This window comes from Lampetra fluviatilis, chromosome 18, assembly GCF_964198595.1.
Source record: "Lampetra fluviatilis chromosome 18, kcLamFluv1.1, whole genome shotgun sequence".
Lineage (NCBI taxonomy): Eukaryota > Metazoa > Chordata > Hyperoartia > Petromyzontiformes > Petromyzontidae > Lampetra > Lampetra fluviatilis.
This window is the reverse complement of record NC_136292.1, coordinates 10,564,595-10,581,522: the sequence shown is the minus strand read 5'-3', so window position 1 is coordinate 10,581,522 and position 16,928 is coordinate 10,564,595. Positions and strand designations below refer to the sequence as shown.

Here is a 16,928-nt window from a genome sequence, read left to right as displayed (position 1 = left end):
CCGCGCTTAATCCCATTTGAGTTATTTGCAGGTAAATGTTTCAGCATTGGGTATGTTTGACCGGCACAAGTTACGTGAAATGTTTTTGTTGTTGTTTTAGCTTTGGTATAAAACCTTGAAAACCCAGAGGAAACCCACGTAGAGCAGGGGGAGAACATACAAAGCTCCACGGGGAAGGCGACTGAGTCTTGAATCGAACCCCCCCCCCCCCCTTCTGAGCTGTGAGGCACGAGTGTTGCACTCGGCTCGTTGAACTTATTTCGCACCGTAGGGCAAGCCAACCGTGCTAATCGGAGGCGCGGGTGTCACCACTGCACCGCGGCTTGAGGAGTTCAACAAATCTGGGCGGGCCACCAAAATCTCCGCTTCGAAAGTGCCGCGTCACGGGTGTTCTTTGCTGCATTGCCTTGCTCGTTGCACCCGATTCAAGAGCCGCATGGCTCACAGGCAGGGGCGGTTTCTTCATTAGGGCGATTGGGCGACGCACCACCAATCTCATTCAACCACAGAATCATGCTAGCCGTTACTGTGCCTCTGGATATAGTCCAATCAGCGTCATGTCACGTTCTGTGGAGTACCGCCTCTTTTTGGGCGATTTCACTCCGGCTGAGAATCGCCCCGAGTGGCCCCATAGACTTACATTCAAAGATGTTTTTTTTCGAACGGGGGGCGCTGCAATGCATTCTCTATGGCTTCCGGGAGGGCTCGCACTAACGTGCTTACGTCATCATACGTAAGCACGTTTCAGTCAACAATATTATTTGTCGCCACCTAGTGGAATTTTTTATAAAAGAAACTGAGTGGATTGTAATAATAGTGAGTATAGAAACAAACAAGATGTATTGTAATAGTCACTTTTTTTTAATTAATATTAAAGAAGTGAAGTTGCCTTTACATGCTTAAGCTGTTAATTTATCCATTGCATGGGTGGACCTTATCCTTATCAATCATCCAGACATTTGCCCCCCCCCTGAGAGATTTTGCAGGAACCGCCACTGCTCACAGGGCTATACCTAATACAGTAAAACCTTGGATTGCGAGCATAATTCGTTCCGGAAACGTGTTTGTAATCCAAAGCACTCGTATATCAGTTGTTATCACGTGACGATCTGCAGACAAAGCGTATGCACGTACTACTCGTATTGCAAGACCTCGCTTGTTTATCAAATTAATATTTATTGAAAAAATTGCTCGTCTTGCAAAACACTCGCAGACCAAGTTACTCGCAATCCAAGATTTTACTGAACATGAACTCAGCTGTCTCAGCTGTTGGGTGCACTCGGCACACACCGCCCCCTTTTCCTCCGACCTCTGGGTGCGAATTTCTTTAAACAGCTGTTTTTATTTTGTTTACACGCTTTCTATTAACTCACTCTGTCTGTTGTTGTCGTCGTTGTATCCTCAAACCTTGTAACTACATTTTAACCCACTTTTCAATGTGATATCGACTGCAAACTTGGTATATTTATGTCATACTGATGACAATACTATATTCTATCATAAAAAAATAAAACATTGTAAAACATTCTTTTATATGTTATGTTTCGGCTTGGGTCTCATTGTCCACGCTCAACTGACGTTGGCTGTAAATCACCACGGTCCCTTACGTTGTGGCAAGCTTCGGGGCCACTTCCTGGAGTCGTGGAGTTCTTCCATTACTAGTAGGGTACTTTTCATTAAAGCGTGTTTAAAAAAAAATATTACTTTTTACTTTACCTGTTCAGGCCCACTGAGCTGTCATTCAGAAGCGAGCTGGTTATCACAAATGATAGCTCAACGAAGTGGCTTATCGTGTGGCACTTTATAGAAGCCAGACACTCTAAACGCGTGTGGATGATTCTAAATGTGGAGGGGAAAAACAACCGGAGGATCCCGGGGAACAATCCAGGCGACCACGGATAGAGAGAGAGACACACAAACTCCAAACACACAGAGCAGCAGCAGGCGTCAGGGCCCGGATGGGAACCCACGACCTCCTGCATACCAGGCGAGGTAGTTAACATCTCCTAGCCACCGTGGCGTCCATCATCATCATATCATCCTCCTCCTCGATTGGGAGATGCTTCTGTTATCTTCTGTTTATTAAGGGAAACCCCATGGGGGGGGTGGGGGTGGCTTGGAGTGAGAGCAGGAGGGAGAGGTGCCCGCTCCTCGGAGTGACGGCAAGAGTCTGAGAGAGCGCAGCAGCAGCAGCAGCTTCCAAGTCGCCACTCTGACCGCTCGGACAAAGTGAGGGGCCTGGGGGGCGGGGCCAGTGGGGGGGGGGCTGTGGGGGGGCTGTGGAGGAGGGGGGCCTATGGGGGGGGGGCCTGTGGGGGGGGGGGCTCTGTGGGGGGGGGGGGGCCCTGTGGGGGGGGCCCTGTGGGGGGTGGAACTGTGGAGGGGGGGGGCTGTGGGGGGGCGGGGCTAGGGGGGGGCGGGGCTAGGGGGGGGCACAGGCCGAGGAGAGGAGACGGCAGTCGCGACTCAACGACGGTGGCAGCCAAAGGAGGAGGGGGGGGTGGGGATGGAGGTGTAGGGGAGGGGGAGTGGGTGGGGGTGGGAGGGAGGGAGGGATTGAGAGGGCGGCCCGGCACGTGGACGGAGCGCCGAGATGGAGTCGCGTTCCCGCACGGAGTGCGAACACCGCGAGACCGCGAGAGATGGCGACTGCTTGCGTGTGGGTGGTGGCCTTCGGCCAGCAGTGGGTAGAACCTGGCCTATTACGACGACGACCCAGAGTGGTAAAGGGAGGAGCTTGCGGCGGTCACGTGGACACGCAACGCTTGGCCTGGCTCCGAGGGCCTCCGCCGACTCCATCGTCGCGCTGGGGGGGGGGGTGCCGGGACTTAGTGAGGTTCTTCGCTCATTGTCGCAGTCTCCCGTCAGCTGCTCCCCCCCCCACCACTCAGCGAGGATGTTCTCAACGCGTCCTCGACAACAACAAGAGCAGCCGCCATTGGGGGTGACGTCACCACGGCGCTTGTGCCAGGCTAGGTGCACGTGTTGAGCGCCCGCTCGCAGGAGGTCACGGGGCAGACCCAGCAGGTGCCACGGGTCGACTGACTGAGCTGGCTGAGATGACTGGCTGAGATGAGATGACTGACTGAGATGACTGAGATGAGTGACTGAGATGAGTGACTGAGATGAGATGACTGACTGAGATGACTGGCTGATGCACCACCTGCACCGCCTCTCCTCCCTCACTGTGCAAACTTGCTGTGTTTTATCCACCGGGCGCTCCGCTCGTTGTTGTGAGCGTCGCTCCTCTGCCCTCCGTTGTTGCAGGAGGGGCGACTGCCTCCCACCTGCCCAGCGGCGTCCTTCACGAGCCTCCGACTCCCCCTCGCACAGGCGAGGGCGAAGTTCACCAAAAGGTCGCCCCGATGTGTGGGTGCCTCAAGTGGATCGTGCCCCACTGCAGCCCTCTGCGTTGACTCATTCAGCGTGAAACGAGCAGAGAGGGGGGCCGGTCTCTGTTACAATGGAGAGGTAAATTGTCACCGCCAGAGGAGCGTTGCACTCTTTGAAGCGTCTCGATTTGAAAACGCGTTTGATTTGGAACCGATTTTCGTGTTCAGTTTGTTGTCCTTTCCCGCACCTACGGAGCGGTGCGAAATAAGTTCGACAGAACGCACCCATCTGCTGCTGCTGCCGTGTGAGTGTCAGAATCGGAATCTTTTTATTCTACCCTGGAGAAATCCGATGAGCAATGAATCTCTTTTTCGCAGATGTCCAGCAGTCGTGCGTGGGCAACGCGCTGCGCCACGACGCGCCTTCGATTCCCGCTCCCACGGCCAACAACATCAGTGACGATCATCCGAACTGGTCCCTGGCCTCCGCCAAGGTAGATTCAGCCTCAAATGAGTACCTGGTGCGGTGTGTAGTAAACATCGCCATTGGGGAGACAAAGGCGGCCAGGCGTGGTGCTGGCCACCCACCCCCTCGTGTGCCGTGCCGTCCTTTGTAGGCGCTCGCTAACAGCACTTGCCCATAAATGTCTGTCAAGGCTACACGGGGGATCTTTGTCTGGATATAGATGGCCACGCGCTGCAGAATCGTAGGTGCCTCGCAGAATATCAGCTCGACTTTAAAACCCAATGAATATCACGCGAGCATGACCGTGAATATAGCCAACTTCAAAATCTGTCTCCTCTCCCTATGACTGGCTGCGGTCTATCTTCTCTCACGCCACTACATCTCGCTATTATTGTTGTCCACATTCGTCTTCCTTTTACCACACCTGACACGTCTCGGGGCCTCCCTGTGGGCCAGCGGCGGCTCTGGGCTCGCACGCGCGATTTGTTTACCCAAGGCAAGCCTCCTTTTTTCAGGAGGGTCCTGCCAAGTTTTCACTTAAGGGAAGCGACGTTGCTGCTGCTGCGTAATTTGCGGGTTAAATGTCAGCATTGGGATGTTTGGCCAATGGCAGTTACGTTGTATTTTTGTTAAAATAATGTTTTATGTTTTACTTTGGCAGGAAACCAAAGAGGCCGGAGAAAAACCATACAGGAAAGAGGGAGACGCTACACGCGTGCACCCAAGAAGACCCTTGTTGGCGTGCGGCACGAGCGTGACAAATTGGCGTGTTGAATTGCGACGAGACGGACAAGACCATCACCTGCAGACGCATTGTGTAAGTCAACGCGACATAACGACACACGGCAGGCAGACAATACAGACGAGATAGCGCAGATGAGACAGCACAAACGGGACACAGATAATTGATTCGCACATCGATCCATGACTCCCCAATTGTGGCAACTAATTGAATTGCGAAGGGGAATGAATCATTACGTGTCTAGTTGGTCGTGATTTCCGGGTGATTTTGCTTGACAGCGGACACTAATATCTTCACAAAGACAAAGTGCTGGTCCGTGACTCTTAATGTGTGCAGCTCAGAACACGTATGTCCACGAACCACTATATTGTGTTCCTTGACTCATTCACTTTTTAAAGCATAAACTCGTTTTGGTAATTTCCCCTGCGGTAGTATCCAGATTGTGCCAATTGGTGTCACAGCGTGAGACGAATTATTCATTCAGATCTTTGTCACAGAGCAATGCAACCCGCAGTGTTGGAGTACGGCCCGCATAAGCGGATACGACAGAACTACCCCTGAGATTCCTCTTGTCCAACACGGTCGAAGGCAGACAGCACTTTCCCAGCTGCCCCGCATACGAGAGTAATGGCCATCCAGCTCAAGGTCAAGTTGTCGCCGTGTCCAATGCCGTTGATGCCACCCGCAGCTCGCCATCGCTTCCTCCTGTCTGCCAGGTTTCCCCCTCTTCTGTTGCGTAGTCGACAGCCCGCACTTCCAGGATCCGTGCTGCGGTCACATTCCCGTGGCATCGATTACTGCAGCCTTTTAATGCAGCGTTTCGGTGGCGTCCCTGCAGCGGCACTCGCAGTCAATTTAAAGTCCATTTCCTCTCATTAAAGAAGCCACTCGAGCTTGCGTGGCCCACGTTGCTGTCCCCACACAAGCTCGACGCCGAGCGACAAGGGACGCCTCTTACCCGCTGCGTCTTTCTCTGCAGCAAAGTAAACCTGGCGGTAGAGCTCTCGGCATTAGTCTACTCGCGCGGCAGACGCGGGACACCTTGATCTTGCCGAGGGTCCGATTGGGACGTTAAATACATCCGACAGGCAACACGGCAACAACAACAACAACAGCCACTAAGCGGCGCCTGACTGTGCCAGGCCAGGTGCACTTTGTATCCGAAGGCTCGCTGACAGGAGGTCACGGAACACACCCAGCAGGTGCCATGGGTTGTCTGACTGAGATGACTGGCAGATTCTACCAGCTGTGCCCCCTACCGTGCCAACTTGCTGCGTTTTAGCCGCCCGGCGCTCCGCTCGTTGTTGTGAGCATCGCTCCTCTGCTCTCCCTTGTTGTTGGAGGGCGACTGCCTTCAAACTGACAGGCCCCACACACACATACACACACACAGACACACACAGACACACACACCTTATCCTCATCCACCAGTAACGCAAAACATATTTAGGGCTCACCGTTACTGCGTGTGGGCTCCTGAAATTATAAACGAAGTGTTGTTGCAGCCAGATCAAAATGATGTCCCCTCTAGTACCCGATTAGTGCGCCTAGGATGCTCGCAGTGGCGGATGTGAATGTCATTTTGTGGGCAGCTTCGAAAGGGGTTGGAATCCTCTCTCCTCCTTTTCGTACGGCTGCTGATGTAGATGCAGAGCAACGACTACAATTTCACATTCAGGGTGGTCAAGCCGAGATAACCGCGTTAAAAGCAGCAGAGTGGCATCGCTGCGATGTCTCCTTCGTGTTTATGGATCGGGGCATTGCGTGGTTGTAACCTTGTTATGGTCTGTTCTGTCTCCCGCCTGACGATGCTAGTTGTCATTGCTGGCGAAACGTTGTACTCAGATGGTAAATGTTGTGGCTTTGCTCTCCAACACACTGGTGTGCTGTCCTAGTGACGAATTGGCACGTTCTGTTTACGTGACAAACCTTACTAATTGGCTGTGTCGGGTTGTGGCAGGTTTAACGACACATTTATATTTTCGCCATCTAACCCAAAACACCTGTATTATGGTCTGTTTTGGATGACCACAGTCGCACACTACTACTGGAGAGTTTTGCATTTTCCGCTTGTGCATCAGGTATCTGCATCTGCTGCCATGGTTTGTGCAGTGGCAGCGGTTTAAGTTGGACCACGAGCTTCGTGGAAGGTCAAACCCAGGGATATTCTGTGTTGGGTCTTTTACAAGGTGGTGTTTGCGAGTTCTTTTGTACTCAATTAAACTTTCCAATCTTCATCGGAGTTTAAGGCGCCTTGTTGCAAGTTAAGCGCACGGGTTCAAAAGGGGCTTGCGTGACTTCAACCTATAAGGGTGGGGGGGACGTTATTGAGATCCTGATGGATTAGGAAGGCGAATTCTGAGTGTTAGAAATTAAGTCGCGGGCCCTTATCCAGCCGCCCCAACGGGAACACCACACACATAGCCTTGGCAACCGCTGGTCGTATGGGACAATTGCGTGTCTCACAATCGCGGGAGTGACTCAACACCGCCAACAGCATTCCCTCTGGACATTGTCATTTTAGCTCCTCCTAACATGTTGCCGCAGGCAGCAAGGGAACTTGATAAGCACGACTGTTGGACCACTTGCGCGCGGTGATGCAGCAGCTGTAAAAGCAGCGAGCGCCGCCATCCGTGGTGTGTGATGCAAGCCCGAAAGAGCGGAGTTTTACTTCTTCGTGTAAAGTTGCCTGCCACAACTGTTGCTCGACTTGCCATTCGACGCGTGCGTCGCCCGTGAGATGAATCCACTTGCTCCGGAATTCGCGTGACCTAATTTGGATAATTAATTAAATTGCGTAATTAAGCGTGCTCCCCCTCCTCCACCACCACCACTGCCAGCAGACGTCAGCACCGCCGTCATCAACTAACTAACCGCGCGCGTGTTTATCCTTGTGCAAGCAATTTGAAAATGATGTCGTTTGTTTTCCCAATTTAGGAGCGCGTACAGAGACGGGTGGGTGGGGGTGGAAGGGGTAGAAAGGGTGGAAGGGGTTTAAAAAAACCCGAACCACATTCAATACATCGTGCGCGCGCGTGTTGTTGTTGTTGTTGCACGTGTGACCAATTAGCCGTTGACGTTTTGAACCGATGTGTGGCAGGGCAGGCGATAGTCTGGAAGGCATCATTCCCACAACGTTGCTCTGCGCTCCTCACAAGGCAATGGACGAATGAATGCCCTCCCAAGTCTCGGGCTCGGAGACTCAACTGGAGCAGCTGAGCACTTGCTCGAGGAGGGGGTTGGTGGATCACACACACACATTGTGTGGCGTCGGGTGGGAGGTGACGTACCCTGGGCTTGCCGGAAGACGGTACAGCAAATGTGGACTCATTGTTTAGTTTGTTATCTTACTCCCGCGCCTCCGATTAACACGGTTGGCTACGTACGGTTCGAAATGAGATCTACATACATAATTTCCATCTGTTCCAACGTAATTCCCATGGGCGTTGGCGAGGTGCCATACCCTGCCTGTACTTGCCAGAAGACGATGCTGTACAGCACATGTGGACTAATCTCCAGGAGGTGCCGTACCCTGGACTTGCCAGGAGAACGCGGTACAGCAAAAATGTTGGACCCCCTGCCTGTTTGTTCCATCTGTATGGGATAGTGTTGTCCCCTTGCCCTCGTGGGTTTTTCTCCAGGTGCTCATGTTTCCTTTCACATGTAAGCCTTCAGAAATTGTCCGATAAACATCTTAATATATATAGGACCACAGAACTCGGAGGGGGATTTGGTGCCGGCTCAATGCCTGCCTGCTGCTGCTGCCTTGCCTGCATCACGTCTGTGGTTCCTTCTCGGGCCTCCGAGTCATTCTCTCTCTCACTATCTCCGGGAGAGCGAGCGAATAATGTGCGTTGGTTGCACGTTAAAGTTGACATTCCAATAGCAGAATTATTATTGCAGTATTATTATTTGGAGTCTCGCCCACTGTGGAGAGCCAGCGCGAGAAATTACTGGAAACCTCGAGCTTCGAGGGGGCTCCATCGGGGGTTCCTCAAACTCTTAACGCTTGCTCCCTGCCGGAGGTGCGATCCAGAGCTTCGCCACTTTGCTTGCATCTCCCGACGCAGCAGTCGAAGCCAATGGGGAATTTGTATTTTATTCCCCTCCTCCCTTCTTCGCTCCCCTCTGCTTGGGATGTTGGCTATCAACAACAAGGCAACTCCTATGACTAATTGGGAATGGGACGCAAGCGTAGCATTGATCACCCTGTCGCTGGCCGCCTTTGGGGAGGGTGTATAGTGTGAAAGGCCGAAACACCCTAGGAACCAAAGGTTCACTACTGACGATGCGCTCCCCAAATTTCACCAGGCTCACTGTTCATGAACTCTTGGAAGTGCTTGCACAAAAGATAGTAAAATCTCATCCTGTGTTCTTGGAATCTGAATTTGCTTCTACCCATCCATGTGGTGCGTTATATTTACGTAGTGTACTAATTCACAGACACGAGTAGGAGGTACTCTCTTTTTTTCCGGCCTTGACAGCCTTAGGGGATAACCACATACTGGGTCGGGACAGCCAACATGCTGCCTGACCCACAGCTTGAAGAGGGCGAAGATCACGACGACGACTATTTAAAAGTTTTCTTATCTCAACCATGGACAGTCCACTGTCTCGGACAGCCGAAAAAAACCCCGTGACAGCAACCACAACTCGCACAAGGGTCCTTTCCGCGATAGCAGGATCCCATACCACACCCCCACACATCAAGTGCACCAATAACAAATAAAATTCCTTAAAAAAGTTTTTTAAAAACAACAGTTTTATTAACAACTTAGTTTAACTCACGGTCGAGAACTACGTCAATGGCGCCTGAGACACGCGGCGCCTGCTTTTTGCGCGAGCCGATTCCACAGTTTAGGGACCTCGGCGTTTTTGACCTACACACAAATATATATAATAAGGCGTCCATACAAAATGTAAATTGCTTTAAGGTAGCGAATTAATTGATTAATTAATGCCGATTTTGATACAGGCATGCATTGTCACCAGATTTGAGTACGTGTGCAAAATGTGGAATTGATTTGACAACGGGAAGTGGACGAAATTTGTATTACAAGATATGACCACGGCAAACAGAGGAATCAAGTTAAGTAAAATCATTGAAAAAGAAGAAACATTGCCGGTCCAACCACTACATTTTGAAATAAGAGTCCGCGGTTGTCGAAGAAATAAAAACACTCGTTCCTCTATTCCCAGTGCCGTGGCGGAGAACTTTCCGAAGCACTGCTTACTTCATCTCGTGCCACATGGAGGTGGAGGCCACCGCCATTTCTCTTTTGCAGCTTTGCTGCCTATTTTTACTCTTTCAACCTCCACCACCCTGTCGATCAGCCTCCAGACTAGGTGGTACACATCGGAGGATGTCATATAAGCACCCTTAATCATCCGTCCACGCGCCTTCCACGAGGCTTTTTTATAGCTCCTACTGCGGCCCATGAATGAGCCCAAGCCCCTCCTGCCTTCCGTCGGAATGACCCCCAAATAATATTTGGCATTGTAGCCTTGACCGAATAAAAACGAGCCAGAAGAGCCTGGCATAGCTCCCACACCTCCTACGCAAAGGGACATTGCACAATGACTTGAGTCGTACACTCATCCGAATCGCAGCCTCTCATTTAGGGGTGTGGGCCATATGGCGGGAATACATGAACTTCCTGCATGCCAACTGGTCCCAGGCCGCCAGCCAGGATAAGTCCCTTTGCCTTTTAGTTAAGGCCCCAAATGCCACGTTCTCACATATTTGTTGGTGTATGGCACTTCGTGCACCTGGTGGCACCTTTGCACAGGCCTCCCTCTTGCCCATCTCGGCAAGGACTCCTCGTGTGCACCACGACTCTCTTACCCGGGCCAGCTCATATTCTGTAATGTATTTGTTGACCACGGCACACAACCACCACGGCGTCCAAGCGAGGGGCGTGCCGCGCGGCAATGGAGCCATCCCTAGTCTCCGCAGGAGCCATGCCAGTCTGTACCGTAAATAATACGAAGCCTTTACCTGGGACTCATCGGAATAAAACAAGCGCAACGTATTACAGACAAAGATCGTGGTGAGGGCACGCGCAACATTAGGGGCGCCCCTCCCACCGTTCGCAGCGTTTTTGAACATAGTCTCCCTTATCACCCGGTCCATCCCGCCTCCCCAGATGAAACTCAAGAACAGTGTCTCTATTTTCTGCGCCATTTGCGTGCCCGGCGGGAAAATATATGCCAGATAATTGAGTGCTGGTTGTATTTCCACCTTCAAAACCAGGATCCTTCCTTCCATTGTAAGGCTCCTGTTCGTCCACCTGGCCAGCCTGCCATTCACCGCTTTTATCTTTTCTTTCCAATTACTCTTTGCTGAGTCCTCCCGGTAGAAGGTGACCTCCAGGGGCTTAATCCCTTCTGCCTGCGCTCTTATCTCTGGTGGGCAGCCCTAAAATAGCCTAGAGTCACCAAAAATCATCATCTCGCTCTTATTTACATTAATCTTGGATCCTTCGGCCAAAAAAAACTTTTCGCGAGCTCTAGTACCTCCCACACTGAGGACACGTGCCTACAGAAAACCACAACATCCATGTACAAGATTGTCTGAAATTCGCCTGCCCGGGACTGCACATGTCTGGTCCGTTCCTACTACCTCCTCTACCACTTTCCCCAGTCGTGCTGCGATGGCTTTTGCTTGTAGTCCGAGTTTAACAGGGTGATTGGGCACCAGCTCCCAAGGTTGCTGCGGGGGCCCCCTTCCCCTTATATCAGTCCCTCCAGAAAAACGCGGAGTTTTTTGGTGATTGTTGCGGGCAAAAATCGTTGATTATGCGGCACGTTTTCTTAAAAAATGCGATGGAATATGCGGGATATTTATGCAATTTTATGCGATTAAATTGCGGGAACTTGCAAAAATTGCGGGAACTTGCAAAAACTGCGGTTTGATGAAAAAGAGAAAAAAAAGTGATTCCCTCAACACCCTATTCACTAGGCTACTACTTTAATGTAAAGAGTCATTTCTTATTACTTCCTATGATAAGCAAGCATACTACATCACAGAAAGTGCTGGGAATATTTAAGTTCTCATCTTGTTTTATTTCAGACCTTAACAAACAGATGGCTCAAACTTACAAAACATTGAGTCGAACAAGTTCTGTAGCTTTACAAAATGAATATGCTACAATTAGGGTTAAAAATGAATAAATAAAATATTAAAAAATAAAATGTGTGCTTCCTGTTTTACAGAGGTAGCTATACAAAACAGACATCTTCTGTTAAAATAAGTGTTTTCAGTGCACAGTAACGTAAGCAATACAGTAACAGTACAGTCTTACAGTAATGTAAATTTACATACTACTAACAAAAAAGTGCAATCTTACAACTGTAAAGTTGCATAAACTCCTGAATAAAACTAACTACGTAGCCTCTAACACTGGCCAATCATTTACCATCCTCATCCTCCATCCCCTCTTCCTCAGTGTCCATCTCCTCCCCCTTCACCATCTCCTCCCTCTCAAATGCTCCACTGCGGACTCGTTGGTTATGGTAAAGGAAGACCAAGGCTTTGAGGTTTTGGTTGGTAGTTGATCTTCTTCGGTTAGACAACACTAGTTTGTAGATGCTGTTGCTGCGTTCAGCATCAGCTGAGTTTGAGACAGCATCTTTGTACCGCTTGGCCAAGGAACTCAGCACAGGAAGTCTCTCCTGTAGGCCATCCCAAAACACATCCAAATCCACCACGCCGAATGGTGCAGCTCTGAGTGCTGCTGGACCAAGAGTCTTGAAGTAAGAATCAAATTCATCACCCTGCACTTCAGTGAAACCTGGAATGGCCTTGTAGCTTGCTACGGAGTCATCTAGGAATGCAATGTGGCGAGGGTCAAACACCCTAACCTGGAGAAACTCAATGGCCGGCTGCCCATGTGACATGTACTTGGTGAGCTTTTCTTCAGCGTTTTCATATGCCTGACCAACTGTGCAGAGGATCTGTGTCTTTGTGGTGTAAGGTAAGTTAAACCCTTCAAAGTATTCGGCACACGCCTCATACTGCAGCTCTTTGTTGGCAGCAAAGACCACCTGCAGATCCTCCAGATCTTTGTGGTCACAGGACGTCTGCTCTGGAAGATATCGAGAAGACTTAGGAAGCGTTTGCACTTGTCAGCCATGATGTTGATCTGGACATTCAGGGACTGAGCTAGGTCTTGAAGCATCTCGTGGAGTCTCTCCACAGACTGTGGAGCACTTCTGCTACACACCTATAAAAACACAAATAGAAAGAAAGGAATTAGGTCAAACATACAATATGTTCAATGCAATTATTTTTTTTACTTTGATCTTACTAAACTATTCATGTTTGTATGTGCAAAGGGGGTTAACTGATGAAGAAAAGGAAGTGTTAATTGTATTGAGGAATTATGTGAAGGAAGTTTTTACCTCGATTTCCATCTCTATGAACTCCTTGTACAGTCCAAAGTCCTGTGCGTGGTACTGCACTGCAGAGAACCAGGAGTTCCAGCGTGTTGCACAGGGGTTTGGAGGCATGACCGCCTTTTTTCTAGGCAGCTTGTTTGACAAGAAGCAGAGGTATCTTCTCTTGCGTGATCCAGCATTGAAGAACATCTGGGAGAAACTTAGCATGAAGCTGTTCAACTGAACAAAAGGTTTGCGGAAGGCATTGCCAATGAGATTCATTATGTGTGCCATGCATGTGATGTGTATCGAGTTGGGGAACAACGACTGCAGAGCTGCTGTGAATGCCTTCTTCATGTAGGCTGCATTATCAGTGTCGAACACAATCACATCCTCGTTGTTAATGCTGTATTCTTGAAGGCACCTTACGACAGACATGGATACAGTGGAATGATTGCATTGCTCAAGGAAAACAGTATCTGCAAGGTAGGCCAAGATCCTCCCAGAATGATCCTTCTCAAGTGGTGCAAGGAGGATATTCAGGACACATCTCCCCTCGACATCTGGAGTCTCATCAAATATCACAGCAAGAGGTTTTCTGGCAAGAAGTGTCTTCAGCTCCTCTTTTTCCTTCTCATACTGCTCCCAAGTACATATCTTGAAGCTGGTGAAACCCTGGAATGGCGCCGCCATTGATGACTTTCTCATTCAGAAATTTCCTCAGTGCAGGGTGGTCAGTCTTAGACAGTGGGATGTTGATGGCAGTGCAGGTGGCAACCCAGGTTTCACAAATCTACAAACAGAAAAATACTTTTGTATCATTGGGCTGTATTACACACACACACAAAGTCCAGTATAACCTACAGAAAACTGCTGTATAAAACGGAATCATTTACAGTTAGCCTTTCACAGAACAGTAGTGTTTCTGCAAATAAAACATAATTCTTTCATGCCAAAATCAATCATCTTGCATGGGAAATTACACTACTGTTAGTCTATCTAACCCTAACGTTAACTTACATCCACACACAACATACTTGGAAATCTCATTCACACACACCTCTCTCTGTTTCAATTTAACTATCAGCCTTTTCATAATTTTACAAGCTTTAATCTAATAGGCTACTGACCTTGATTCTTTCAGCCCTAGCAACTGTTTTGGAAGTTGACGCCTCGGTGTAGGTGAGCTGCTTCATCTTGGTTGATGTCACTGCTGCTTTAACCATCCTTGAATGTTTGTCGGTTGCAAAGTGACTGTCCAGCGTCGCCTTCCGCCTGTGGTCCAACACGCAGTTGCACGGAGTGCAAAATAATTTGCCCCCACTGTCATGTAACACACTGGGAAACTGCTTTGCGCGGTCTTTTGCGCTTATGTTTGTTGGCAAATGAGAAAGATTTGCGGGCTTCATCATGGTTTCATTGGCATCGCGGGGTTTGCAGCTTTTCAATGATGTCGCGTAATGAGTGACGTCACTTCATAACGTTCCCATGGCAACAGGGGAAATGGCTGCGCTTGTGTGAAGTAAACGCAACATTTTTCAACTTTCTGCTAAGATATATGTGACTTTTTGCAACGAAAATGCGGGGATTATGAAATCATGCAAGCCCGCATATTTTGCGCGCGGAAATCTGCAATTTATGCGGCGAAAGTGCGGCGTATTTGAAAAAACGCGCCCCCCGCATAAATATGCGGACTTTGGCTGATTTTGCATGGAATCATGCGATCGCATAATCGCGTTTTTCTGGAGGGACTGTTATATATGAGGGTTAGCACCCCTCCCCTCATGGGTTCTGGCACTGGGCCCTACTCCAAGATTTCTCTATACAAACGTAGCATGTCGGGTTTGATGGTGTCCCAGAATGTAACGTAGAATTCAGCCGGTATTCCATCCTGCCCTTGCGTTTTGTGCCGACGTAGTCCTCTTACTGCCTCGTCCAGCTCCTACATCTGAACTTGCCTATTCATTTCCTCTGTAGCCTTGATCTTCTGCATAACATCCCCCAGTAAGAAGTCTTGGGCTTCCGCCTCCGACGCCTTACTTCCATATAGTTCTGCATAGTATTCCCGTGCTGGTTCTACAATTCCTTCTGTCTGTGTCATTCTGCCCAGGCTTGGGCTGACGACCATCTCTCGGATTGTGTTTTCTGTCTTCCTGCACTATAAAAAAAAAGAACCGTGTGCACTGTTCCCCCTCTTCCTCTGCCCTAACCCGTGTCCAGCGTCAAGGAGATTTTATCCCTTAGCTGCCTTACCTCGCTCATCACTGGCCAACCTAATTCCAGCAACCTATGCGCTTTATCCAACTGATCATTCAGACCCCACAAATAATTCCTTACACTCTTTCTCTTACTGTGTGCCTGAAAAAAACCTTTGATCCGGCTCTTAACCATTTCCCACCACTCTGTCATAGTGCCAAAGCAGCACTGCAGGCTTTTACATCCCTCATACTGTTTGAAAAAGACCCTCATCACCTTCTCATCATCTGCTAAGAGACTCGTGTTCATCCGCCAAATCCCTTTCCCCAACCTCAGTCCTCCCAAGGTCACTGCGCTCCCCTTTCCTCATATATAAGGGTTATCACACCCCTTTTCATAGAATCCGGCACTGGGCCTTGCTTCAAGACTTCCCTGTACATCTGCAACATGTCGTACTTGATGGTATCCCAAAAGGTAATTTATAATTCCGCCGGTATCCCGTCTTCTCCTGGTGCTCTGTGCCGACGTAACCCTCCTACCACCTCATCTAATTCTGCCATCTGGATCTGCCTGTTCGTTTCTTCTGGAGCCTCCATGACCTTTCCTACCTCCTCCAGCAAGGAGCTCCGTGCTTCCGCCTCCGACGACCCGTTCCTGTATAACTCCCTGAAGTAATTTCTAGCTGCCTCCACTATCCCCTCTGTGTGTGTGTGTCTGCCCAGACTGGGGCTTACCAGTTCCCGGATTGTATTCTTCGCCTTCCTACATTTCTTAAAAAAGAACCTCGTACACCGCTGTCCCTCCTCCACTGCCTTCACTCGTGCCCTAAAGGCAAGCTGCGCAGCACGCTTCTCCAGCAACGTGGAGATCGCATCTTTTAGTTGTCTTATTTCGCCCATGACCGGAAAACCTACTTCCAACAGTTTATGTTGGAAGTAGGTGGAGTGACGCCGGGCGGAGGCGGGTTTGGTCGCCGCTTCACCGCCACAGCAGACTCTTGCGGCGTCGGAGCTGGCTCCTCCGGTTGCGACCGTTTCCCGCGCGGGACGAGCGGCTTGCCAGCCTGCGGTCCCGCGCATGGTTGCCACATGCCGTTTTTGCCAATGTCCATTCGGCATTTCGTCGAATGTGTATTCGGCCGCAACGTCTTGAGGGTGCACGCAGCTGAACATCACGTACAGCAACTCGAATGACAGATTCGGGCTCCCGCGACTCGGCTCCAGCAGGGCGATGATGTACGCGAACGTTGCGCCCTGGCATTTCCATGTGGTGATTGCGAACGACAGATCGACCGCATGCATCTCGTAGGCGAATGTGACCTTGCCGATCCGGATCGTCTTCGGCTTGCGTTGGATCAGTCCGATCGGGATGTGGACCGCGTCGACGCCACCGTCAGCATCGCGTGGGGCAACGTTGAGATGACGCGGCCACATCGACCCCATGCACGGAGACGATGATATGGTCAGGCGGTGTCGGCACGTCAATGACACGGCGGACGCCGTTGTCGCCGTTGTCGCCGCTGTCGCTTTGAGCACGTTTGGCGCCGATGGTGGCGCGGCGTTCGTCCGCATCGTCCCACGCGACGGATACCAGCGTGCAGAGCGTGCCATTCGCGACATTGTAGACGACGTTGCTGTTGCCATTGTCGAGGATCTGGGCAGGGCAGCCAGCGACGAAGTACCCGAACAGCTCGGGATTGTCCTCCTCCTGGTAGAGCAGTGACTGCAGCGAGACGGGAACGTCGCGCTTTAGGCGCCGACGCCACCGCAGAACGTATCGTCCCGTGGCGACGGCGACGTGTACAGCGCGTGCA

The 16,928-nt window shown here is 50.4% G+C and overlaps 1 protein-coding gene across 2 annotated transcripts in view; it reads left to right on the top strand.

Moving 5' to 3' along the window:
• The first annotated feature begins 2,568 nt into the window (after positions 1-2,568).
• The window catches only part of LOC144937220 (spectrin beta chain, non-erythrocytic 1-like), a 197,520-nt gene continuing 183,160 nt past the window's right edge, over positions 2,569-16,928 (top strand). The window contains exons 1-5 of one of the 2 annotated variants that reach the window (XM_078864581.1): positions 2,569-3,027; positions 3,268-3,471; positions 3,711-3,826; positions 4,460-4,615; positions 7,646-7,778. The gene's annotated coding sequence lies outside the window, so the exon portion shown is untranslated. The remainder of the gene's footprint in view (positions 3,028-3,267; positions 3,472-3,710; positions 3,827-4,459; positions 4,616-7,645; positions 7,779-16,928) is intronic. The other variant, XM_078864582.1, reaches the window with a different exon arrangement.